General features: G+C 40.3%; 1 long non-coding RNA gene across 1 annotated transcript; it reads left to right on the top strand.

Moving 5' to 3' along the window:
• Positions 1-4,426: 4,426 nt before the first annotated feature.
• Positions 4,427-6,803, top strand: LOC135635512 (uncharacterized). The gene is made up of 2 exons (XR_010495651.1): positions 4,427-4,826; positions 6,544-6,803. It is a non-coding gene; the product is annotated as an uncharacterized LOC135635512 (long non-coding RNA).
• Positions 6,804-23,639: the final 16,836 nt, after the last annotated feature.

The following is a 23,639-nucleotide window of genomic DNA, read 5'->3' as shown; positions in this document are numbered from 1 at the left end:
CGAGATCATCTGGTTTTCCTGTTGCATCTACTGCTGATCAATTGAGTGGTATTATGCGGACTTTGGAGACTATGGCACAAGTGATGCAACAACAGCAACAACCTGTCCAACAAGGAAATAATGATGGGACAGAGACATCAAACCAGACGGGGTTGGGAATTGGACAGTTTAAGAAGCTTAGTCCTCCCAGTTTCAGTGGTGAGTCTGATCCAATGGTGGCGGAACGATGGATGATGCCTTAAGTTACTCTGATGAACGAAAGATTTTTCTTGCCACCTTTATGCTGGAAGGAGAAGCTGAACACTGGTGGAGAATGATTAAGAGGATGTCTGAAATCAAACATGAGCCAATGACTTGGAAGTTATTCCAAGAAAAGTTTAACGACAAATATTTTTCAGATTGCATAAGAGAGCAAAAAGAATTGGAGTTCTTGAATCTTATCCAGGGAAGTATGACGGTTACAAAGTATGAATCTAAATTCACTGAGCTCTCTAGGTTTGCCACACATATGACTGATGATGAATCTAGAAAGGCAAGAAGGTTTGAAAGGGGATTGCGGCCGGCAATAAGAAGCCGAATGTCAGCTTTAAAATTACAGACATATGCTGATACGGTAGAAAGAGCCTTGAAAATTGAAAGAGACATGGAGGAAGTTCAAGAAATCATTGGCAAGAACAAAAGGGGCAAATTTACTAGCCAAAGCAGGAGAGAAAATGAATATGAAGATAGTAACAAGAGGTTTAAGACATCTGGATTTGAGAAAAGGAAACCATTGGGGAGGACTCAGTTATGTGCAAAATGCGGATTAAATCATGAAACAAGTCGGTGTTTTCGGGTGACTGGAGCATGTTTTGGTTGTAGAAAGCTAGGTCATCAAATAAGAGATTGCCCACTGAACAAGAAGAAAGAGCCACTGCCTCCTAGACCCTCAGTCCATGCTAGAGTGTACGCTATCACTGAACAAGATTCTAAAGCTTCTAAGTCAGTGGTGGAAGGTATTCTTCATGTTTCTAAAAGAAATGCAAAAGTTTTGTTTGATCCCGGCTCCAACTTATCTTTTGTTTCACAATACTTTGCTTGTCACTTGGATATTCTACCTAAACCCCTGGATTATATGTTATATGTAACAACTGCTGTTGGAGATTCATTGGCAACAAACTTGGTCTACCCATCTTGTTTGATCTCTATTGGAGACCACGAACTCCTTGCTGATTTGATTCTCCTAGAGATCCAGGGTTTTGATATTATACTTGGCATGGATTGGTTATCTTCTCATCACGCTAGTATTGATTGTTACAAAAAAATAATTACTTTCTGCATACCAGATCAGCCTATATTTTTCTTTGAGGGCATTAAGCATGATTTGCCTCCTTGCTTGATATCAGCACTTTAAGTTTATCGTCTTATGTAGAAAGGTTGTTTTTGTTATATGGTGTGTGTAAAGGAGCATTCAAATCAGGAAACCCACCTAGATGAAATTTCAGTGGTCAAAGAATTCCCTGATGTATTTCCAGATGACTTGCCTGGTTTACCTCTAGATAGAGAGGGTGAATTTGCTATTGATCTAGTTCCCAGTACAACCCCAATATCTAAGCCTCCCTACAGAATGGCACCACTCGAGCTAGAAGAGTTAAAGAAGCAAATACAAGAATTATTAGATAAGGGTTTCATACGACCCAGTGTATCTCCATGGGGTGCTCCGGTACTATTAGTGAAGAAGAAGGATGGAACATTGAGGCTTTGTATTGATTATAGACAGTTGAATCAGGTGACCATCAAAAACAAATATCCCATACCTAGAATTGATGATTTGTTTGATCAACTGCAGGGTGCACAAGTATTCTCTAAGATTGACCTGAGGTCAGGTTACTATCAGTTGAAGATCAAGGAGGAGGATATTTCAAAAACAGCTTTCAGAACTCGATATGGTCATTATGAATTCTTAGTGATGCCTTTTGGTCTGACAAATGCCCCTACAGCTTTTATGGAACTGATGAATAGGATATTTCAACCGCTCTTGGATATCTGTGTAATTGTATTTATTGATGACATATTGGTGTATTCAAAGAGTAATCAGGAGCATGAGGAACACTTGAGAGATGTGTTGTCCATACTAAGAGAAAAGAAGTTGTATGCGAAGTTTAGCAAATGTGAATTTTGGTTGAATGAAGTTGCTTTCTTAGGCCATGTGATTTCAGGGAAGGGTATATCTGTTGATCCAAGGAAAATAGAAGCTGTAGTTGAATGGGAAGTACCAACAAATGTAACAGAGGTTAGAAGTTTCTTGGGCATGGCAGGTTATTACAGGAGATTTGTGGAGGGATTTTCTCGAATTGCTCAACCTCTCACCAAACTCACTAAGAAGAATATGAAATTTGTATGGGGTGATGACTGTGAGCAAAGCTTTCAAGAGTTAAAAAGAAGATTGACTAGTGCCCCTATTCTCACTATTCCAAGTGGTAGTGAGGGATTTGTAGTTTATACTGATGCTTCAAGAAAGGGCCTAGGATGTGTTTTGATGCAGGAAGGGAGAGTAATTGCTTATGCTTCTAGGCAACTTAAAGGTTATGAATTGAATTATCCAACTCATGATTTGGAATTGGCAGCAATTATTTTTGCTCTGAAGATTTGGAGACATTATTTGTATGGTCGACAGTTTGAAATCTTTACTGATCACAAGAGTTTAAAATATATTTTCACTCAAAAAGAGTTAAACATGAGGCAGCGAAGATGGATAGAACTTATGAAGGATTATGATTGTGCCATCCGTTATCACCCAGGCAAAGCCAATGTTGTAGCTGATGCACTTAGTAGGAAATCTACAAGTTTTATGGCTAGTTTGGTCGTGAAGCAATGGAAGTCATTAGAAGAAAATTTTGATTTGAAAGCTTTGAGCAAAGAGCAAGACTCGATGATATTGATGGCCTCTATTCAAGTGCAATCTGATCTTATTCAACAAATTAAGGAAGGACAATTACGAGATCCACATTTAATCTATTTGAGGAATGAAGTAGAAAAGGAATTGAAGCCACAATTTCAAGTTTCAAATGATGGTCTATTGAGATTTGGGGAGAGGGTATGTGTACCAAATGAACCAGATATCAAGAATCAAATCCTAAAGGAAAGTCATACTACAAAGTACACCATACATCCTAGGAGCACTAAGATGTATAGAGATCTTCAAAGTCATTATTGGTGGGAAGGCATGAAGAAGGAAATTGCAATGTATGTTTCAAAATGTTTGACTTGTCAGCAAATCAAAGTAGAACACCAAAGACCTGGAGGGTTGTTACAACCTTTAGATATTCCTGAATGGAAATGGGAATGCATTACTATGGATTTTGTTTCAGGACTACCCAGAACCTCTAAAAAGCATGATGCTATTTGGGTTATCATTGATAGGTTAACAAAATCTGCACATTTCCTACCGATTAATATGACTTATTCGCTTGATAGACTTGCAGATTTATATGTTAATGAAATAGTAAGACTTCATGGTATTCCAAAGGAGATTATCTTTGATAGAGACTCCAGATTTCTCTCTAGATTCTGGAGAAGATTGCAGGAGTCGATGGGCACTAAAGTTAAGTTTAGTACTGCATATCATCCTCAGACTGATGGTCAGTCAGAAAGAACAATTCAAACACTTGAGGATTTGCTTAGAGCCTATGTTATGGATTGGAAAGGTGAATGGGATAAGGATATTTCACTTGTTGAGTTCACGTATAATAATAGTTATCATTCAAGTATTTAGATGGCTCCTTATGAAGCTTTATATGGGCGAAAGTGCATAACACCTATATGTTGAGAGGAAGTTGGTGACAGAAAGCTGTTAGCACCGGACAAGGTACAAGAAACTACCGAGAAAATTCAAGTTATAAGAAAAAGGCTAAAAACTGCTCAGAGTCGTCAAAAGAGTTATGCCGAAAATAGAAGACGAGATATTGAGTTTGAAGTCGGAGAATTTGTATTCTTAAAAGTCTCCCCTTCCAAAGGCATTATAAGGTTTGGGAAGAAAGGAAAATTAAGCCCAAGATTTATTGGACCTTTTGAGGTTCTTGAGAGGGTTGGTTCTGTCGCTTACAGGATTGCCTTACCACCAGCATTGAGCCATGTCCATGATATATTTCATGTCTCGATGATTAGAAAGTATATGTATGACCCTTCTCACATCATTAAGTATGAGCTGGTGGAGATCGATAAAGATTTATCCTATGTGGAAGAGCCTATTCAGATTGTTGATAAGAAAGAAAAAGTCCTAAGGAATCGGGTCATTCCACTGGTTCAAGTAATTTGGAGACATCATTCTGGAGCGGAGACAACATGGGAGCTAGAAGAGGAAATGAAAAAGGCGTATCCTCGTCTTTTCATCGAATAGAGGTACGATAAATTTAGAGGACTAAATTTTTCTTTTAAGGGGGGGAGAGTGTAACACCCCTCATTTCCGAATGTTCGTATAATTTTGGTGATAATGTAAGCATCTATTTTAATTGACAAAAGAGATAGAGTATGAATTAGAGGTAACTTATTTTTAAGATTTGGGAGATCTGTTAAAAAAAAAAAAAAAATCTGAGGACCTATATGTAAACCCTAAGGACCTAATCGTGAATATGATAAAAACAAGGACTAATCTGCAAAATGCACCAAATGACAAATCCCACCGCTTAAGCTTATCTGCCTTCGTTCTTAAGGAAGCAGAGAAGGCAGCTCATGGGTGATCAGGGAAAGAAAGAAAGAAAGAAGAAGAAGAAGAAGAAGAGAAACAAAAATTGGGGCTTTTGGGGTTCTTGCTTTAATCTTTTCATTGGGGGTCAAAATTCTCAAAGGCAAGTGTTCTAACCCCATCCTATAGAAGTATTAGACTCTGTTTTTATGTTGATTCAAAATAAATTGGAAGATTTCTATTTAGAAACTGATATGTCTCTCTTTGGACTTAAAACCATGGATTCTGAAATATTTTCGGTATACTGACCCCTATACACTGTTTCGGCTATAAGATTTAACACAACATGTGAATTCAGGCAGGAACTATTTTGTTTGTAATTAGACTCTTATGTCTTTCTTTCGACACTGATTTTGTAGAATTTGGACACCGAATACTTACCCAAACATTTTTTTCAAATGAGACTATAGACGCTGTAAAACAGAGTTCAAGATTTTTGACCTATCGATACTAAAATACCTATAACTCCCTGTTGATAATTCTGATTTGTACCAAACTGATTTTATTTGAAACTAGATTTGAAAATATTTCTTTTGACATACAGTTTGGAAATTTTGGAATTCAATTGCCTACCCTATTATCTGTTGAGTCCGACCCTATAAATTCTGCAAAACAGTGATTGTGATTTTGACCTTGTGTTACCAAATCTGAGGTAACTCTGTGTTGGGAGCCCTGTTTCATATGAAATCTGTTCCATCCGAATATAGATTGATATATGGTTCGACCATAGTCTTCTTATGAGTATTGGAGCATAATTGTTATTCTGAAATATTTGTTTGATGTGCCACTGGAATTCTGTCCGAAATCGAGCTTTGGTCGATTTCGCGTATTCTGTTCCATTCCTTTGGATACTTGAATTCGTCTAACCTTCTTATTTGAATTGAGCTAACTATAATTGGATTCCCTGTACACTCTTGCTTCCATTTTCCTTTCTAAAAGGAATACATTTGTGAGAGATTTGTGTCCTTGCGTCATTGTTTTTGAAAAGGCACATGCAAGCTTCGTTGTTCCGCGTGTGCTTCCGATATATGCTACTTATTGTTGAAACTGCCCTTTTGTACTCTGGTGTGTGGGATTGTCTGGACCTTTGCCAGAAATGGTAAAGGGTATGCGCTATTTGCCCGCTTTGTGGGGTCCCGTTATGTGGGATATTCTGGACCTTTGCCAGAAATGGTAAAGGGTATGCGCTTGTTGCCCGCTTTGTGGGTATGTGATTAGAGCCTGCGATGCTCTGCCGGCCCCCTTTGACTTCACCTAGACGTGGGTGGATGGAGCTCCCAGACGTGGGAGACTTTTGTCAGGTGGTCATTCAGAAATGGATGAATCACATTCTGACTGAGATCCCACTACACCCTCTATATGTTTGATATGACATCCAGAGTTTTGGTGAGTTATTTCTGTTCATACTCTGGATAAGATTGATATGATTGCAACTTCAAGGACGACGTTTGAGCTCTTGTACGATATGTGTACCTATATGTTATGAAAGGCTTCATTCACTGATGATTTTGCTTCCAAATGTTCCATATGCCGTTGATATGCTTCAAAACATTTTGTATGCCATTGATAAGCTCCGATATGTTTCCTTTGTTTCTGATATGCTCCAAATTACTCTATGCTCCATCTGTCAAGAACCAAATATGCATGATTGAAAGGACAAATTGTGATTATGCTCCTAATGATATTATGTCTACGAAATCGTATATTCTGCTTTGTGCTTTGAAACTATATCTATTTCGAAATTGTACCATTTTGATATGGATATGTTAGTCACTTGCTGAGCTCTTTATGCTCACCCCGTTTGTTGATAAATTTTTCAGGATAGCGTATCGCTTGCTTAAATGTTAAGAATGGGCTGAGGCAGTGGAAAGTTTAGAAGACGTTGGGTAGAACTTTTGTTAGCATACATGTAGTTGTGTATAAGCTACCTTGCATCTAATGAAATGTGACTATGAATCTAAACTTGTGGATTATGTGTAAGTTAATGGATCCCTCATGTATAGGGTTTTGGAATGTTAAATTAAATTCGTGTAATGATATGAACTTATGGTAAATCGTTGTTTGTGGTGACTGCATAGAATTCCCCACTTGTGGATTTACACTGTGGTTTTTATTTCGATGAGTTGAGTTCAGATTGTATGAATTATCGAGTGATGTGTGCTATGTTTATGAATTGCACAGGGTTATGAAGTGGTAGATTATAGAAGTGAAAATTTTGATCTGAATGTTTTCTTAGTGACCTCAAATGTGTGTTTGGATCCTGGGTTAGTTATGATGAAGATTTTAAATATTATCGATATATTTTGTGGGGGCGTGACATTAATGGCCATCGGAGATGAGGTAACGAATTTAATAGATGCAGATTTATCTTTCGATGAATTATTAAATGCCTTCCATGACTTATTTGATGAATGCAAAATTATTAATAGAAAATATAAATTGCTAAAAAAGGAGCATGATAGTCTTACTTGTGATTTTGATAAGTTAAAAACTGAATATCATGATAGTTTAAATTCATGCATCAAATGCCATGATTTAGAAACTCTCCAAAAAGAAAATTTGTTACTTAAGGACACCTTGAAGAAATTCGAGGTTGGTAGCAAGTCATTAAACATGATCCTTGCAAACAAGAGTCACGTTCCCAAAAGAAGTGGAATTGGATTTGTGAGAAGTTCTCACCAAAGTCCAACCACCTTTATAAAAGGCACCATCTTATATGTTCGACACCAAAACAAATGCAACTTTTGTTGCAAATTTGGACACAAGACGCATTATTATCCATTCAAGAAAATTAGTCCAAACAAATTGATTTGGGTTCCTAAAGGAACCATGATAAATTCTATGCAACATGATAGACAATGTAGATCTATTTGTGAGACACCCAAAAGCAAATAGGTACCTAAAAATCATCCTTTCTTGTAGAAAACTAAACCATCACAAGCTAGGAGCAAGAGATGGTACCTTGACAGTGGATGCTCAAGGCATATGACCGGAGATCCATCTCAATTCTCTAAGCTCACTAGCATAGACGAAGGCTATGTCACCTTCGGAGACAACAACAAGGGTAAAATCATTGGCAAAGGAACCATAGGTAACAAATCCAACTTCTTTATTGAAGATGTTTTGTTAGTTGATGGTTTAAAACATAACCTCTTGAGCATTAGTCAATTATGTGATAAAGGATATATTGTCAGATTTGAATCTAATGCTTGCATCATTGAAAAATCACACAAAAACATATCAATGATTGCATTGAAACAAAATAACGTATACACTATTGACATCAATGATTTGTGTAATGAAATGTGCTTTTCTGTTTTGAATGAGGATGCTTGGATATGACATAGAAGATTAGGTCATGCTAGCATGAAACTAATCACTCAAATATTATCTAAAGAACTTGTAAGAGGAATTCCTCATATCAAGTTCATCAAAGGTGATGCTTGCTAATTAGGTAAACAAATTAAGGGTAGTTTCAAATCTAAGAATCAAGTAAGCACCTCTAGGCCCTTACAATTGATCCATATGGACTTGTTCGGACCAATCTCCACATCAAGCCTAGGAGGTAGCAAATACGTCTTCGTCATTGTAGATGACTATAGCAGATACACATGGACTTACTTCTTAAAACAGAAAAGTGAATGCCTTAGATATTTTACCAAGTTTTGTAAACTTGTTCAGAATGAGAAAGGTTCTATGATTTCGTCAATTAGAAGTGATCATGGTGGTGAATTTCAAAACCATGATTTCCAGGAATTTTGTGAACTCAATGGATACAACCATAATTTCTCTACTCCTAGAAATCCTCAACAAAATAGAGTAGTAGAAAGAAAAAATCAAAATTTACAAGAAATGGCAAGAACCATGTTGAATGAACACAACCTACCCAAATATTTTTGGGCCGAAGCCGTAAATACTGCATGCTATATTTTGAATAGAGTTCTAGTAAGACCCCTACTAACCAAAACTCCCTATGAGTTATGGAACAACAAAAAACCCAATGTTTCATATTTTAAAGTCTTTGGGTGTAAGTGTTTTATCTTGAATGAAAAGGATAACTTAGGAAAATTTGATGCTAAATCCGATGAAGGAATCTTTCTTGGTTATTCTTCGGTTTCTAAAACCTTTCGTATCTTCAATAAAAGAACTTTAATTATCGAAGAATCCATTCATGTTGTTTTCAATGAGATTTCTGAAATCAGGAAAAATGATTTTGACGATGATGTTAATTTTGATTCCTTGAATTTAAATGAAACCCCTTCTCCAACTAGCAACTTGGATATATCCACTTCCAAAACATCCTTACTCAAGGATTGAAAGTATGTGGATGCTCATCCCAAGGAGCTAATCTTAGGAGACACGTCAAAGGGGGTTCAAACACGATCTTCTCTTAAAAAATTTTGTGCGAACGCCGCCTTTCTCTCCCAAATTGAACCCAAATGTGTTGACGAAGCCATGAAAGATGATTCATGGATTATCGCAATGCAAAATGAATTGAATCAATTTTAGAGAAATGAGGTGTGGAAGCTTGTTCCTAGGCCAAATGACCATTTAGTTATTGGTACTAAATGGGTCTTCAGAAACAAGCAAGATGAAAATGGTATCGTGGTTAGAAACAAGGCTAGATTAGTGGCCAAAGGTTTCAACCAAGAAGAAGATATCGATTATGAAGAAACCTTCGCTCTTGTGGCTCGATTGGAAGCCATAAGGATGCTCCTTGCCTATGCTAGTAGTAATAATTTTAAGCTGTTTCAAATGGATGTTAAAAGCGCTTTTCTAAATGGCTTTATCTCCGAAGAAGTTTATGTTGAACAACCTCCTGGATTTGAAAATAATAGCCTCCTTAATTATGTGTTTAGATTAACTAAAGCTCTCTATGGTTTAAAACAAGCCCCAAGGGCTTGGTATGAGAGACATAGTTCTTTTCTTATCGAAAATAATTTCACAAAAGGCAAGGTTGATACTACATTGTTCATCAAGAACTTTGAAAATAATTTTCTCATTGTTCAGATTTATGTTGATGATATTATCTTTGGCTCTACGAATGAATCTCTTTGTGAATCTTTTGCTAAAACTATGAGTCTTGAATTCGAAATGAGCTTAATGGGAGAATTAACATTCTTCTTAGGCTTGCAAATCAAACAACTAAGCAATGACATCTTTATTAGTCAAACTAAATATGCTATGAATTTATTAAAAAAGTTTAATATGAACAACTCAAAGGCTATTAACACTCCTATGAGCACCTCCACTAAGTTAGAAATTGATGAAAGTGGAGAAAGCTTCGATCAAAAAACATATAGGGGTATGATAGGAAGTTTACTTTACCTCACTACAACCAGACAGGACATCATGTTCAGTGTAGGACTTTGTGCTAGATTTCAATCAAACCCTAAGATATCTAATCTCAAAGCAATTAAAAGAATACTTAGATATCTTAATGGTACCATAAATCTAGGATTATGGTACCCAAAATCAAAGAATTTTGAGTTAATTGCTTATGCTGATGCGGACTTTGCTGGCTGTAAACTAGATAGAAAAAGCACATCAGGATCATGTCAATTTTTAGGACATGCCCTTGTTTCTTGGTCATCTAAGAAACAAAACTCGGTTGCACTATCAATAACCGAAGCTAAATATATTGCAGCAAGTGCATGCTGTGCACAAGTTGTATGGATGAAAAACACCTTAGAAGATTACAAAGTTAATCTTAAAAATATTCCCATTAAATGTGATAACACAAGTGCAATATGCTTGACTAAGAATCCTATACAACACTCAAGAACAAAACACATTGATATTAGACATCACTTTATACGAGATCATGTTACTAATCATGACGTAACCATAGAGTTCATTGATACTAAACTGTTAGGATCGAGAGCACTAAGAGGGGGGGGGGGTGAATTAGTGCAGCGGAAATCTTACAGCGATTAAAAACCAAAAGCTGCTTTCGTTCAAAAACTATTATGATGCAAAAGCAAATTCTCAGTTTGTATCTAAGTGCAGTTTGCGTCTAAGCGCAGATTGCGTCTAAGCGCAGTTTTGCGTCTAAGCGCAGTTTACGTCTAAACTCAGATTTACGTCTAAACGCAGTTTTACGTCTAAACGCAGATTTACGTCTAAACGCAGATTTACGTCTAAACGCAGATTTACGTCTAAACTCAGATTTACGTCTAAACTCAGATTTACGTCTAAACGTAGATTTACGTCTAAACGCAGTTTTACGTCTAAACGCAGATTTACGTCTAAACTCAGTTTTACGTCTAGACGCAGATTTACGTCTAAACTTTGAAACTCGTTTGTATACTCGCAGAAAGCAGTATGCAGTTGAAATCAAGACGTAAACGTAAAATGAGATATGATGATTGTGCGAGGAAAGCCGATTTACGTCTGAATGCAGTTTTACGTCTAAATGTTGAAACTCGTTCGTAAAATTGTAGAGGACAGTTTGCAGTTATTAATAGGATCAAAATGTAAGGGTAAACTGCAAAGAAGCTCGTTCGTAAAAGCACGGAAGACAGTTCTGCAGAATCAAACGTAAACGTAAACTGTAATGTATGAAAATACGAATTTACGTCTGAATGCAGATTCGGAAGAACAGCACTTAGAACTTGTTCGTGAAAGCGCAGAGAGCAGTAGTAATGAAGGAGGTTTGCAGTAATGATAAAGTGCTCGAGAATAAACGCAAACCAGAGATTTAGAGTGGTTCGGTCAGCCTTGACCTACTCCATTTTTGGCTTCCTCCACCGACGAGGTTGCCGACGTCAACTAGGTGCCTTCCTTCAATGGGCGAAGGCTAACTGCCCTTTTACAGTTTCTCTCCTTTTGACAGGCTCAGGAGACAACCTTTACAGACCTTCTTCTCCTCACTTTACAACTGAAAACTTGAAGAACAGAAGGAGGAAACTTAAAGGCTTTACAACACTTTTGAGCTCTTAGAATCACAGAAAAGATCAAGATTTCGGTGTAGGTCTGTATCTTTTCAGTGCTGAATGGGTGGGGTATTTATAGGCCCCAACCCAATTCAAAATTCGAGCTCAAAACGATCAAATCGATCAAATCCCAGAATTCTGGGATCAGGCGGTTGCACCTCTTGACTGGAGAGGTGGCACCGCCTGGCAGAGCTCGAAGACTGAGCTCAGGCGATTGCTCCTCTCTGCCAGAGCTCGAAGACTGAGCTCGATGGTTGCATCACCTGGCAGAGCTCGAAGACTGAGCTTCGTGGTTGCAACACCTGGCATAGCTCGAAGTCTGAGCTCGGTGGTTGCATCACCTGGCAGAGCTCGAAACTGAGCTCAGGCTGATGCACCTCTCTGCCAGAGCTCGAAGACTGAGCTCGGTGGTTGCATCACCTGCCAGAGCTCGAGACTGAGCTCAGGCTGATGCACCTCTCTGCCAGAGCTCGAAGACTGAGCTCGGTGGTTGCATCGCCTGGCAGAGCTCGAAACTTGAGCTCTGGCGGTGCTACCTCTTGACAGAGGAGGTTGCACCGCCCAGTCTAGCTCGAAGACTGAGCTCTGGGCGGTTGCACCTCTTGGCTGGGGCGGTTGCACCTCCCAGCCTCGCAGCCCTGGCGATTGCACCTCCTGGCTGGGGCGGTTGCACCTCCCAACCTCACAGCCCTGGCGGTTGCACCTCCTGGCTGGGGCGGTTGCACCTCCTGGTGCAATCAGGGTCCGAATGGTTCGCTCCATTCGGCCCAATTTGAATCTTTTCAGGGGCCCAATTGCCCCAAGATTAAGCTAATGGGATCACCTCCCATTTTCATGCTTAATCATCATGCTAACTACGATTAACTCTAAGACAACTTCTGCAGCTTTGCTCCGATGCGTCAATCGCTTCTTCCGGCGAGTTTCCGGCCAACTTCCGTCGATCATCCGATAAACCCTCGGTGATCCTTCTGCGGACATCCGGCATACTCCTGGACTTTGCGACGATCCACTTGGCGAGTTCCGACGAGCTTCGCTTGGCAAGCTTTTGGACTTCTCGGATCTGTTCTCGCTGAACCTCCGACGACCGTCCGAACTTCCGTCGAACTCTCGAACTCCCAACGTGATCATGATCTTGACTCCGGCGCAACACCTGCTGCTTGTCTTACTCTCATCGTAGTTAATCCTGCACACTTATCTCAACACATAGATTAGATAACAAATGACAATTGACTTCATCATCAAAATCCGAGATTCAACAATCTCCCCCTTTTTGATGATGACAATCAATTGATAAAGGAGTTGTCCTTAACTCCTCCTATCTATATGCCATAGTTGAGATAAGTCAACCTTGAATTCAAGACCTAAGAATTCAAGTGACGTATTGATAAGTTAGATCAGTTAAACTTATCAATGTTCTCATCATGATACCCATCATGATGTATCTCTTCAAGAATGATGTCAAGGCATGACATACATCATCAGGTTTGTATGATAGTGTTTGTAACTATTCATCATGTAATAATATAAAGCTACGAAGGACTTTTTACATGATGCACACATTTGAGATTTTCTAGCAAGTTTGCATTTTCTTCACAATATCAAATCAAGATATGATGCAAACTATAGCACATGTTCACATATCTCTTGGTGATGCAAGGATGGCATAACATTGTTTATAGCATCACTCAAGTATTTGCAACTATGACATAGACATGATTATGGCAGTTCAGCTATGACATAGTGTTTATCAATTCATATGTTTCTCCCCCTTTGTCATCAACAAAAAGCATGATAGCATTATCAAGCATATAAAGGAAGTCATGACACATATATCCCTTTATTGTTTGTTGCTTGACGGAGGAAAGTCATTTTTCAAAGAGTTTTCATAAGAGTGTACAGGAACATCCCATACAAACCGAAAAATGAACTTCTTACATGCATTTGGTTAAAAATATTTGTCACATAATTTGCAACATGTTATTTGATCAAGCGTTGTCAAGGCATGTAATAGTAATAACATCCGAAAAATAATTTTAACTAGTTTAAGTATTCGGACACATCAACATTCCTAATTCTCTTCTTATGTAATCAAATTGTTCTTCACATAGGGGTTTTATGAAGATATCAGCCAGTTGATGTTTGGTATCAATAAACTCTATGGTTACATCATGATCTCGTATAAAGTGATGTCTAATATCAATGTGTTTGATTCTTGAGTGTTAAGCTTTTGACGTAGTAACACAATTATTTCAAGTGCAGCATTCTATCATATTGCATAGCAAGATTTTTATTTTAGCAAGTGTAGCATTGCATCACATGGTAAGATATCAGCTCGTACGATGCAAATTTTTGTTTGATATCTTGATACATGGCATGATAGCAATCATATTAGTAATAGCAACTATATCAATGTCATACTGCTGACTTATCAACTACATTGGTATGTTGCTTCATATTTTTCAAGGCATAGGCTTTTAAACCTTTTTAGTTTCAGTGCAAAAACCGAGATAAACAACAAGAGATGTTTGCAAATATGCTTACACAAACAAAGATAACCATATCAGGGTAACATATGTACAGCATATCAGGTAACCATAAAGACAAAGTCCTTCATGAATAACATAAGGAGTTTACAACATGTCATATCAAAAACAACAGACGTTCATACAAGCTTATTCATGAGGTGGAAGATTAAAGTGCCTAAGTAAAGAGTCAAATTGTCGATGGATTTGCTGCAGCTCGGTTAGGATTTGATCTTGTCGAAGTTCAAGCCGTTCTTGTCTTTGTTCAAATCGGTCCATCCGAATCCCGATATCTTCGATGGATGATGTGTGAGTTTGCTCAACCGGATGTGTTTCCTCAAAGGGACAGATCGGAGGAGATTGGGTACTCCTAAAGACTGGGGTTTCCGGCTCTGGTTCAGGTTCAGGTTCAGGCTGAGGGGGATTAGTTCTTCTAGGCATTCTAACCCAGTTACCGTTTCTATAGTGACATCTTAGTCGGTGAAGTAGATTTTTGTTTATTATGCTGAATCTATCTACTTTCATTACTTCTTCTTCTAGTGGTATTTGAATGTCGTAAGCTTTCATTATTCTAGTAATTATTCCACCATATGGGAGCATCATATCTTTCGTAGATAATTCTAACATGTTTTGTTGGATCAGATAGCCAAGACAAATGTCACGTCCTTTCATGATTAGGTACATAATTCCTAATTCCAATTGACTCACTTCATCATGATGGTATTGTTTAGGAAGAATTATACTAGTCATGATATGATGAAGTATCTTAGTGTTAAAGGGCAATAGATGTTCACAACTTTTAGGAACAGATTCTATGTTAGGATTGGCAAGGATTGTTCCTAAGACTTCAACGTAGGATGTTTCAATGGTTTTTTCATCCCATGATCCTTTAAAGTAAAGTCCTATGCTTTTCATGGGAATACCTATCATATCACAAATGAATCTATCAGTGATTGAGATGTGTTGTCCTAAGAGATAGGTTGACATCCTTTCTTCATCATCTATTTGCATGTTGTTGTAAAACAATCTAACTAGTCTAGGATAAATGGGTTCGTTGATCTGCAAAATTGGAAGTAGATTTAGGTTTGCAAACCATTGGATAGTCTCTACATCTCTTAGTTCATTCAGATCTACGTATTTTCCCTTATTGATGCTTCTTAGTTCGAAGGAGAGAAATTTTTCAGCATGGTTTTTGGAATAAAAAAGAGTGAGATCAAACTCTTCTACTACTCTCCTCTTTCCCTTGTCCTTTGAGGATCTTCTAGATCCCATAACTACTGCTGTTTAGAGGGATAATGATAAGCTAAAGTAAATGAAGAACAAAACAGAATTTAAGAGTTTCTTAGAGAGTACCTTTGTGAAATCTTCAAGAGAAGGAAGGATTCTTGATGTTTTGCTCCGAAATGGGAGGTATTTGGAAGGCTTAGAGGAGTGAAATGGGAATGGAGGAGACTTGGAAGAGTAGAGGAGGAAATGGGGGTGAGTTGGGGTCGGTTCCTTAGCCGGCCCTAGTGTGGGTTTAAAAGGCAGAGCTGCTGGCGGTTGCACCTCTGGCTGGAGCGGTGCAACCTCTGGCAACCCGTGATAGCTGGAGGTGCCACCGCCAGCTGGAGAGGTGCCACCGCCTGCAGCCAGTGACCACCTAAGATGATTTGATTAGGGAGCCTTTGCCTTGAGGAGAGTTTCAGAGCAATTAATGTTTGTTACATGATTTCGCATGAGTTTTTATTTAAGGAAGAGGCTCTTTGTACGATCAAGATAGATCTTTTAACGTGCATACGTATGTTTGTTTGGTATCCCTTTTAAGATCATGACATATTTAGTTTCTGCAAGAATTAATTCGTAGATGAACGGGTTTTGAAGATCAGGGGGGTATGTGAATTTGGATATCATATGTTTCTAATAAGGTCGTATCGTATTTGTGATTTCACAACTTCCACTTGTTACTTAAGCGTTGCGAGTTCCTTTTTGATTCTTGGTTTATGACCATTGAGAGTCAAGGAGCAGAATATTATTTCTTGCTCCGGCCTAGACTTTTAATGTTTTTATAGGAAGGGATGATTTTTAGGAACCCATTTGCTTTTGGGTGTCTCATAAATAGATCTACATTTTCTATCATGTTGCATAGAGTTTATCATGGTTCCTTTAGGAACCCAAATTAATTTGTTTGGACTTATTTTCTTGAATGGACAACAATGTGTCTTGTGTCCAGATTTGCAACAAAAGTTGCACTTGGTTTGGTGTTGAACATGTAAGATGGGGCCTTTTACAAAGGTAGTTGGATTTCGGTGAGGACTCCTCACAAATCCAATCCCACTTCTTTTGGGAGCATGACCCTTGTTTGTAAGGATCATGTTTAATGACTTGCTACCAACCTCGAATTTCTTCAAGGTGTCCTTAAGTAGCAAGTTTTCTTTTTGTATAGTTTCTAAATCATGACATTTGATACATGAATTTAAACTATCATGATGTTCGACTTTTAACTTATCAAACTCACAAGTAAGATTATCATGTACCTTTTTTAGCAACTTGTATTTTCTATTTATAACTTTGCATTCATCAAATAAATCATGGAAGGCATTTAATAATTCATTGAAAGATAAATCAGCATCTAATAAATCCGTTACCTCATCTTCGATGGCCATAAAGGCGTAATGAGCAACTTGCTCGGTGTTGGACTCCTCTTCCTCAGATGCGCTCGAATCATCCCATGTTGCTTGGAGCGCCTTCTTCTTTGTTGTTCTTTTCTTGACTTGGGGACAATCACTCTTGTAGTGTCCCGGCTTTTTACATTCGTAGCAGATCACTTGGTCCTTCTTGGGTTCAAGTTTATTTTTCACATCGTTTTTAAACTTGTTTCTTTTGAAGAATTTCTTAAACTTTCTTGTCAAAAGTGCCAAGTCATCATCACAGTCCTCATCACTTGAGTTTTCTCTCAAGTGGCATTCAGAAGTTTTAAGTGCCATATCCTTCCTGTTCTTTGGAAGGATGTCTTCTTGCTCTTCATGAGCTTTGCAAGTTATTTCGTAGGTCATTAATGACCCGATTAGTTCTTCAAGAGGGAAATTTCGCAGATCTTTTGCCTCTTGAATAGCGGTGACTTTAGGATCCCAACTCTTAGGAAGGGATCTTAGTATCTTATTAACAAGCTCAAAATCCGAAAAGCTCTTTCCGAGTCCTTTTAGACCGTTGACGACATCCGTGAAACGGGTAAACATGTCGCCAATGGTTTCGCTCGGTTTCATTCGGAAAAGTTCAAAAGAATGCAGCAACAGATTGATTTTTGACTCTTTCACTCTACTTGTGCCCTCGTGGGTCACTTCAAGTGTGTGCCAAATATCAAAAGCAGTTTCGCAAGTTGAAACACGATTAAACTCGTTTTTATCAAGTGCGCAAAATAAGGCATTCATAGCCTTTGCATTAAGAGCGAAAGCCTTCTTCTCCAAATTGTTCCAATCGATCATTGGAAGAGAAGATTTTGAAAATCCATTTTCAACAAGGTTCCACAGTTCAAAATCCATAGAAATAAGAAAGATCCTCATTCGGGTCTTCCAGTAAGTGTAGTCCGTTCCACTGAACATGGGTGGACGTGTAATCGAATGCCCCTCTTGGTTTCCGGCGTATGCCATCTCTCTTGGGTTTTAATCCTCTAGAGAGTTAACCTTGCTCTGATACCAATTGTTAGGATCGAGAGCACTAAGAGGGGGGGGGGTGAATTAGTGCAGCGGAAATCTTACAGCGATTAAAAACCAAAAGCTGCGTTCGTTCAAAAACTATTATGATGCAAAAGCAAATTCTCAGTTTGTATCTAAGTGCAGTTTGCGTCTAAGCGCAGATTGCGTCTAAGCGCAGTTTTGCGTCTAAGCGCAGTTTATGTCTAAACTCAGATTTACGTCTAAACGCAGTTTTACGTCTAAACGCAGATTTACGTCTAAACGCAGATTTACGTCTAAACGCAGATTTACGTCTAAACTCAGATTTACGTCTAAACTCAGATTTACGTCTAAACGTAGATTTACGTCTAAACGCAGTTTTACGTCTAAACGCAGATTTACGTCTAAACTCAGTTTTACGTCTAGACGCAGATTTACGTCTAAACTCTGAAACTCGTTTGTATACTCGCAGAAAGCAGTATGTAGTTGAAATCAAGACGTACACGTAAACTGAGATATGATGATTGTGCGAGGAAAGCCGATTTACGTCTGAATGCAGTTTTACGTCTAAATGTTGAAACTCGTTCGTAAAATTGTAGAGGACAGTTTGCAGTTATTAATAGGATCAAAATGTAAGGGTAAACTGCATAGAAGCTCGTTCGTAAAAGCACGGAAGACAGTTCTGCAGAATCAAACGTAAACGTAAACTGTAATGTATGAAAATACGAATTTACGTCTGAATGCAGATTCGAAAGAACAACACTTAGAACTTGTTCGTGAAAGCGCAGAGAGCAGTAGTAATGAAGGAGGTTTGCAGTAATGATAAAGTGCTCGAGAATAAACGCAAACCAGAGATTTAGAGTGGTTCGGTCAGCCTTGACCTACTCCACTTTTGGCTTCCTCCACCGACGAGGTTGCCGACGTCAACTAGGTGCCTTCCTTCAATGGGCGAAGGCTAACTGCCCTTTTACAGTTTCTCTCCTTTTGACAGGCTCAGGAGACAACCTTTACAGACCTTCTTCTCCTCACTTTACAACTGAAAACTTGAAGAACAGAAGGAGGAAACTTAAAGGCTTTACAACACTTTTGAGCTCTTAGAATCACAGAAAAGATCAAGATTTCGGTGTAGGTCTGTATCTTTTCAGTGCTGAATGGGTGGGGTATTTATAGGCCCCAACCCAATTCAAAATTCGAGCTCAAAACGATCAAATCGATCAAATCCCAGAATTCTGGGATCAGGCGGTTGCACCTCTTGACTGGAGAGGTGGCACCGCCTGGCAGAGCTCGAAGACTGAGCTCAGGCGATTGCTCCTCTCTGCCAGAGCTCGAAGACTGAGCTCGATGGTTGCATCACCTGGCAGAGCTCGAAGACTGAGCTTGGTGGTTGCACCACCTGGCAGAGCTCGAAGTCTGAGCTCGGTGGTTGCGTCACCTGGCAGAGCTCGAAACTGAGCTCAGGCTGATGCACCTCTCTGCCAGAGCTCGAAGACTGAGCTCGGTGGTTGCATCACCTGCCAGAGCTCGAGACTGAGCTCAGGCTGATGCACCTCTCTGCCAGAGCTCGAAGACTGAGCTCGGTGGTTGCATCGCCTGGCAGAGCTCGAAACTTGAGCTCTGGCGGTGCTACCTCTTGACAGAGGAGGTTGCACCGCCTAGTCTAGCTCGAAGACTGAGCTCTGGGCGGTTGCACCTCTTGGCTGGGGCGGTTGCACCTCCCAGCCTCGTAGCCCTGGCGGTTGCACCTCCTGGCTGGGGCGGTTGCACCTCCCAACCTCACAGCCCTGGCAGTTGCACCTCCTTGCTGGGGCGGTTGCACCTCCTGGTGCAATCAGGGTCCGAATGGTTCGCTCCATTCGGCCCAATTTGAATCTTTTCAGGGGCCCAATTGCCCCAAGATTAAGCTAATGGGATCACCTCCCATTTTCATGCTTAATCATCATGCTAACTACGATTAACTCTAAGACAACTTCTGCAGCTTTGCTCCGATGCGTCAATCGCTTCTTCCGGCGAGTTTCCGGCCAACTTCCGTCGATCATCCGATAAACCCTCGGTGATCCTTCTGCGGACATCCGGCATACTCCTGGACTTTGCGACGATCCACTTGGCGAGTTCCGACGAGCTTCGCTTGGCAAGCTTCTAGACTTCTCGGATCTGTTCTCGCTGAACCTCCGACGACCGTCCGAACTTCCGTCGAACTCTCGAACTCCCAACGTGATCATGATCTTGACTCCGGCGCAACACCTGCTGCTTGTCTTACTCTCATCGTAGTTAATCCTACACACTTATCTCAACACATAGATTAGATAACAAATGACAATTGACTTCATCATCAAAATCCGAGATTCAACATAAACATCAATTAGTTGACATTTTTACAAAACCTCTAAGTGAAGAACAATTTGATTTCATAAGAATAGAATTAGGAATGTTGATGTGTCCGAATAGATAAACTAGTCAAAATTATTTTTCGGATGATCAAATCACTTGATTGCCATGTGTTGAAATGTTTTGATTTTTGAAAAACTGTAGCATAATCTTGTCCGAATGCATGAAAGAATTCATCTCATTTTCGGACTCGCTTAACAGTAGGAATGACAAAAATCAAATACCCTCTTATGAAAAATATTTTTTTCGAAATGGATTTGATAAAATGACTTTCCTCCTTCATGCACAAAGAATTATAACATAAAAGGAGAAAAAGTATTCAAAGCATTATACGTATCATGCCTTCCTTTATATTGTTCTCCTGGTATCACATCTACCATGCTTTTTGTTGATGACAAAGGGGGAGAAATATATGAATTGATTTGATGCTATAAACACTGATGCTATGATTATGCCATGCCTGCATCATCAAGAGAAATATGAACATATGCCATATATAGAAATGCAACACTTGCTAAAATATTTGAAATGTGTACATCCTGTAATGATATCAAAATCTTACTTCACAGCTTTACACTTTGATATCTAACAATATGATGAATTGTTACAATTACCATCATTTAAAATTGTTATGTAAGAATGAATGTCAAGTATTGACATCATCTTCAGAGATGTCACTTGAATTCTTAGGTCTTGAATTCAAGAATGACTTATCTCAAGTATGGCATGTAGATAGGGGGAGTTAAGGTTAACTCCAATATCAATTGATTGTCATCATCAAAAAGGGGGAGATTATTGAATCTCGGATTTTGATGATGAAGTCAATTGTCATTTGTTGTCTAACCTATATGTTGAGATAAGTGTGCAGGATTAATTACGATGAAAGAAAGACATGCAGCAGGAGTTGTGCCGGAGTCATGACAATGATCACGTTGGGAGTTCGAGAGCTCGACGGAAGTTCGGACTGTCGTCGGAGGTTCTACGGGAACAAATCCGAGAAGTCCATAAGCTTGCAAAAGAAGCTTGTTGGAACTCGCCAAGTGTATCGTCGCAAGTCCAGGAGTTTGCCGGAAGTCCGCAGGAGAATCACCGAGGGTTCATCGGATGATCGACGGAAGTTCGCCGGAAACTCGCCGGAAGAAGCTATTGACACACCAGAGCAAGTTGCAGAAATTATCTTAGGATTTATCGTAGTTAGCACAATGATTAAGTTGGAAATGGGAGGTGATCCCATTAGCTTAATCTTGGGGCAATTGGGCCCCTGAAAAACCCAATTTGGGCCGAATGGATCTACCCATTCGGACCCTGATTGCTGTGGGAGGTGCAACCGCCCAAGCCAGGAGGTGCAACCGCCTGGGCTAAGTCTCCCAGGGAGACTGGGCGGTGCAACTGCCCCAGCCAGGAGGTGCAACTGCCTTGGCTCAGTCTCCAAACGAGACTGGGCGGTGCAACCTCTCCTGACTGTTGAATCTCTGATTTTGATGATGAAGTCAATTGTCATTTATTGTCTAATGTATGTGTTGAGATAAGTGTGCAGGATTGACTACGATGAAAGTAAGACATGCAGCAGGAGTTGCGTTGGAGTCATGACAATGATCACGTTGGGAGTTCGAGAGCTCGACGGAAGTTCGGACTGTCGTCGGAGGTTCTACGGGAACAAATCCGAGAAGTCCATAAGCTTGCCAAAGAAGCTTGTCGGAACTCGCCAAGTGTATCGTCGCAAGTCCAGGAGTTTGCCGGAAGTCCGCAGGAGAATCACCGAGGGTTCATTGGATTATCGACGGAAGTTCGCCGGAAGAAGCTATTGACACACCGGAGCAAGCTGCAGAAATTATCTTAGGATTTATCGTAGTTAGCACAATGATTAAGTTGGAAATGGGAGGTGATCCCATTAGCTTAATCTTGGGGCAATTGGGCCCTTGAAAAACCCAATTTGGGCCGAATGGATCTACCCATTCGGACCCTGATTGCTGTGGGAGGTGCAACCGCCCAAGCCAGGAGGTGCAACCGCCTGAGCTAAGTCTCCCAGGGAGACTAGGCGGTGCAATTGCCCCAGCCAGGAGGTGCAACTGCCTGGGCTCAGTCTCCAAGCGAGACTGGGCGGTGCAACCTCTCCTGACTATTGAATCTCGGATTTTGATGATGAAGTAAATTGTCATTTATTGTCTAATGTATGTGTTGAGATAAGTGTGCAGGATTGACTATGATGAAAGTAAGATATGCTGCAGGAGTTGCGCCGGAGTCATGACAATGATCACGTTGGGAGTTCGAGAGCTCGACGGAAGTTCGGACAGTCGTCGGAGGTTCTGCGGGAACAAATCCGAGAAGTCCAGAAGCTTGCCAAAGGAGCTGATCGGAACTTGCCAAGTGGATCGTCGCAAGTCCAGGAGTTTGCCGGAAGTCCGCAGGAGCATCACCGAGGGTTCGTCGGATGATCGACGGAAGTTTGCCGGAAACTCGCCGGAAGAAGCGATTGACGCACCGGAGCAAGCTGCAGAATTTGTCTTAGAAAATAATCGTAGTTAGCACATTGATTAAGTTAGAAATGTGAGGTGATCCCATTAGCTTAATCTTGGGGCAATTGGGCCCCTGAAGAACTCAAATTGGGCCGAATGGATCAACCCATTCGGACCCAGGTTACTGTGGGAGGTGCAACCACCCAGGCAGGGAGGTAGCACCGCCCAGGCAGGGAGGTAGCACCGCCCAGGCTATGTCTCCCTGCGAGACTAGGCGGTGCAACCGCCCCAGCCAAGAGGTGGCACCGCCTCGGGCTCAGTCTCTGAGCGAGACTAGGCGGTGCAACCTCTTATGTCAAGAGGTAGCACCGCCATAGCTCAAGTTTCGAGCTCTGCCAAGCGGTGCAACCTCTCTAGTCAGGCAGTGCAACCACCTAAGCTCGGTCTTCGAGCTCTGGCAGAGAGGTGCAACCACCCCTGACAGAGGTGGCACCACCCAGAGGCTCAGTCTTCGAGCTCTGCCAGGCGGTGCAACTGCCCCAGTCAGGAGGTGCAACCGCCTGATCCCGGAATTCCGGGAATTGACAGATTTGAGCACCAAATTTGAACTGGGTTGGGGCCTATAAATACCCCACACATTCAGCATTGAAAGCACAGAACACACACTCGAAATCTTGCTGTCTTTCTGTGTTTCTTATAGCACAAAACTGCTAGTTATCCTCTTTCTATTCTTCAAGTTTGAGTTGTAAAGAGAGGAGAGAAAACTTCTCTAAGGGTTGTCTCCTAGGCCCGTCAAAAGGAGTGAATCTGTAAGAGGGTGATTGGCCTTCGCCTATTGAAGGAAGGCCTCTAGTTGACGTTAGTGACCTTGTCAGTGGACGAAGCCAAAAGTGGAGTAGGTCAAGATTAACCGAACCACTCTAAATCTCGGTTTGCATTTACTTTGAGTATTTTACCTTCACTGC

This window comes from Musa acuminata, chromosome BXJ3-4 (genome assembly GCF_036884655.1).
Source record: "Musa acuminata AAA Group cultivar baxijiao chromosome BXJ3-4, Cavendish_Baxijiao_AAA, whole genome shotgun sequence".
Taxonomy (NCBI): Eukaryota; Viridiplantae; Streptophyta; class Magnoliopsida; order Zingiberales; family Musaceae; genus Musa; species Musa acuminata.
This window is presented reverse-complemented; position numbering and strand designations above follow the sequence as displayed.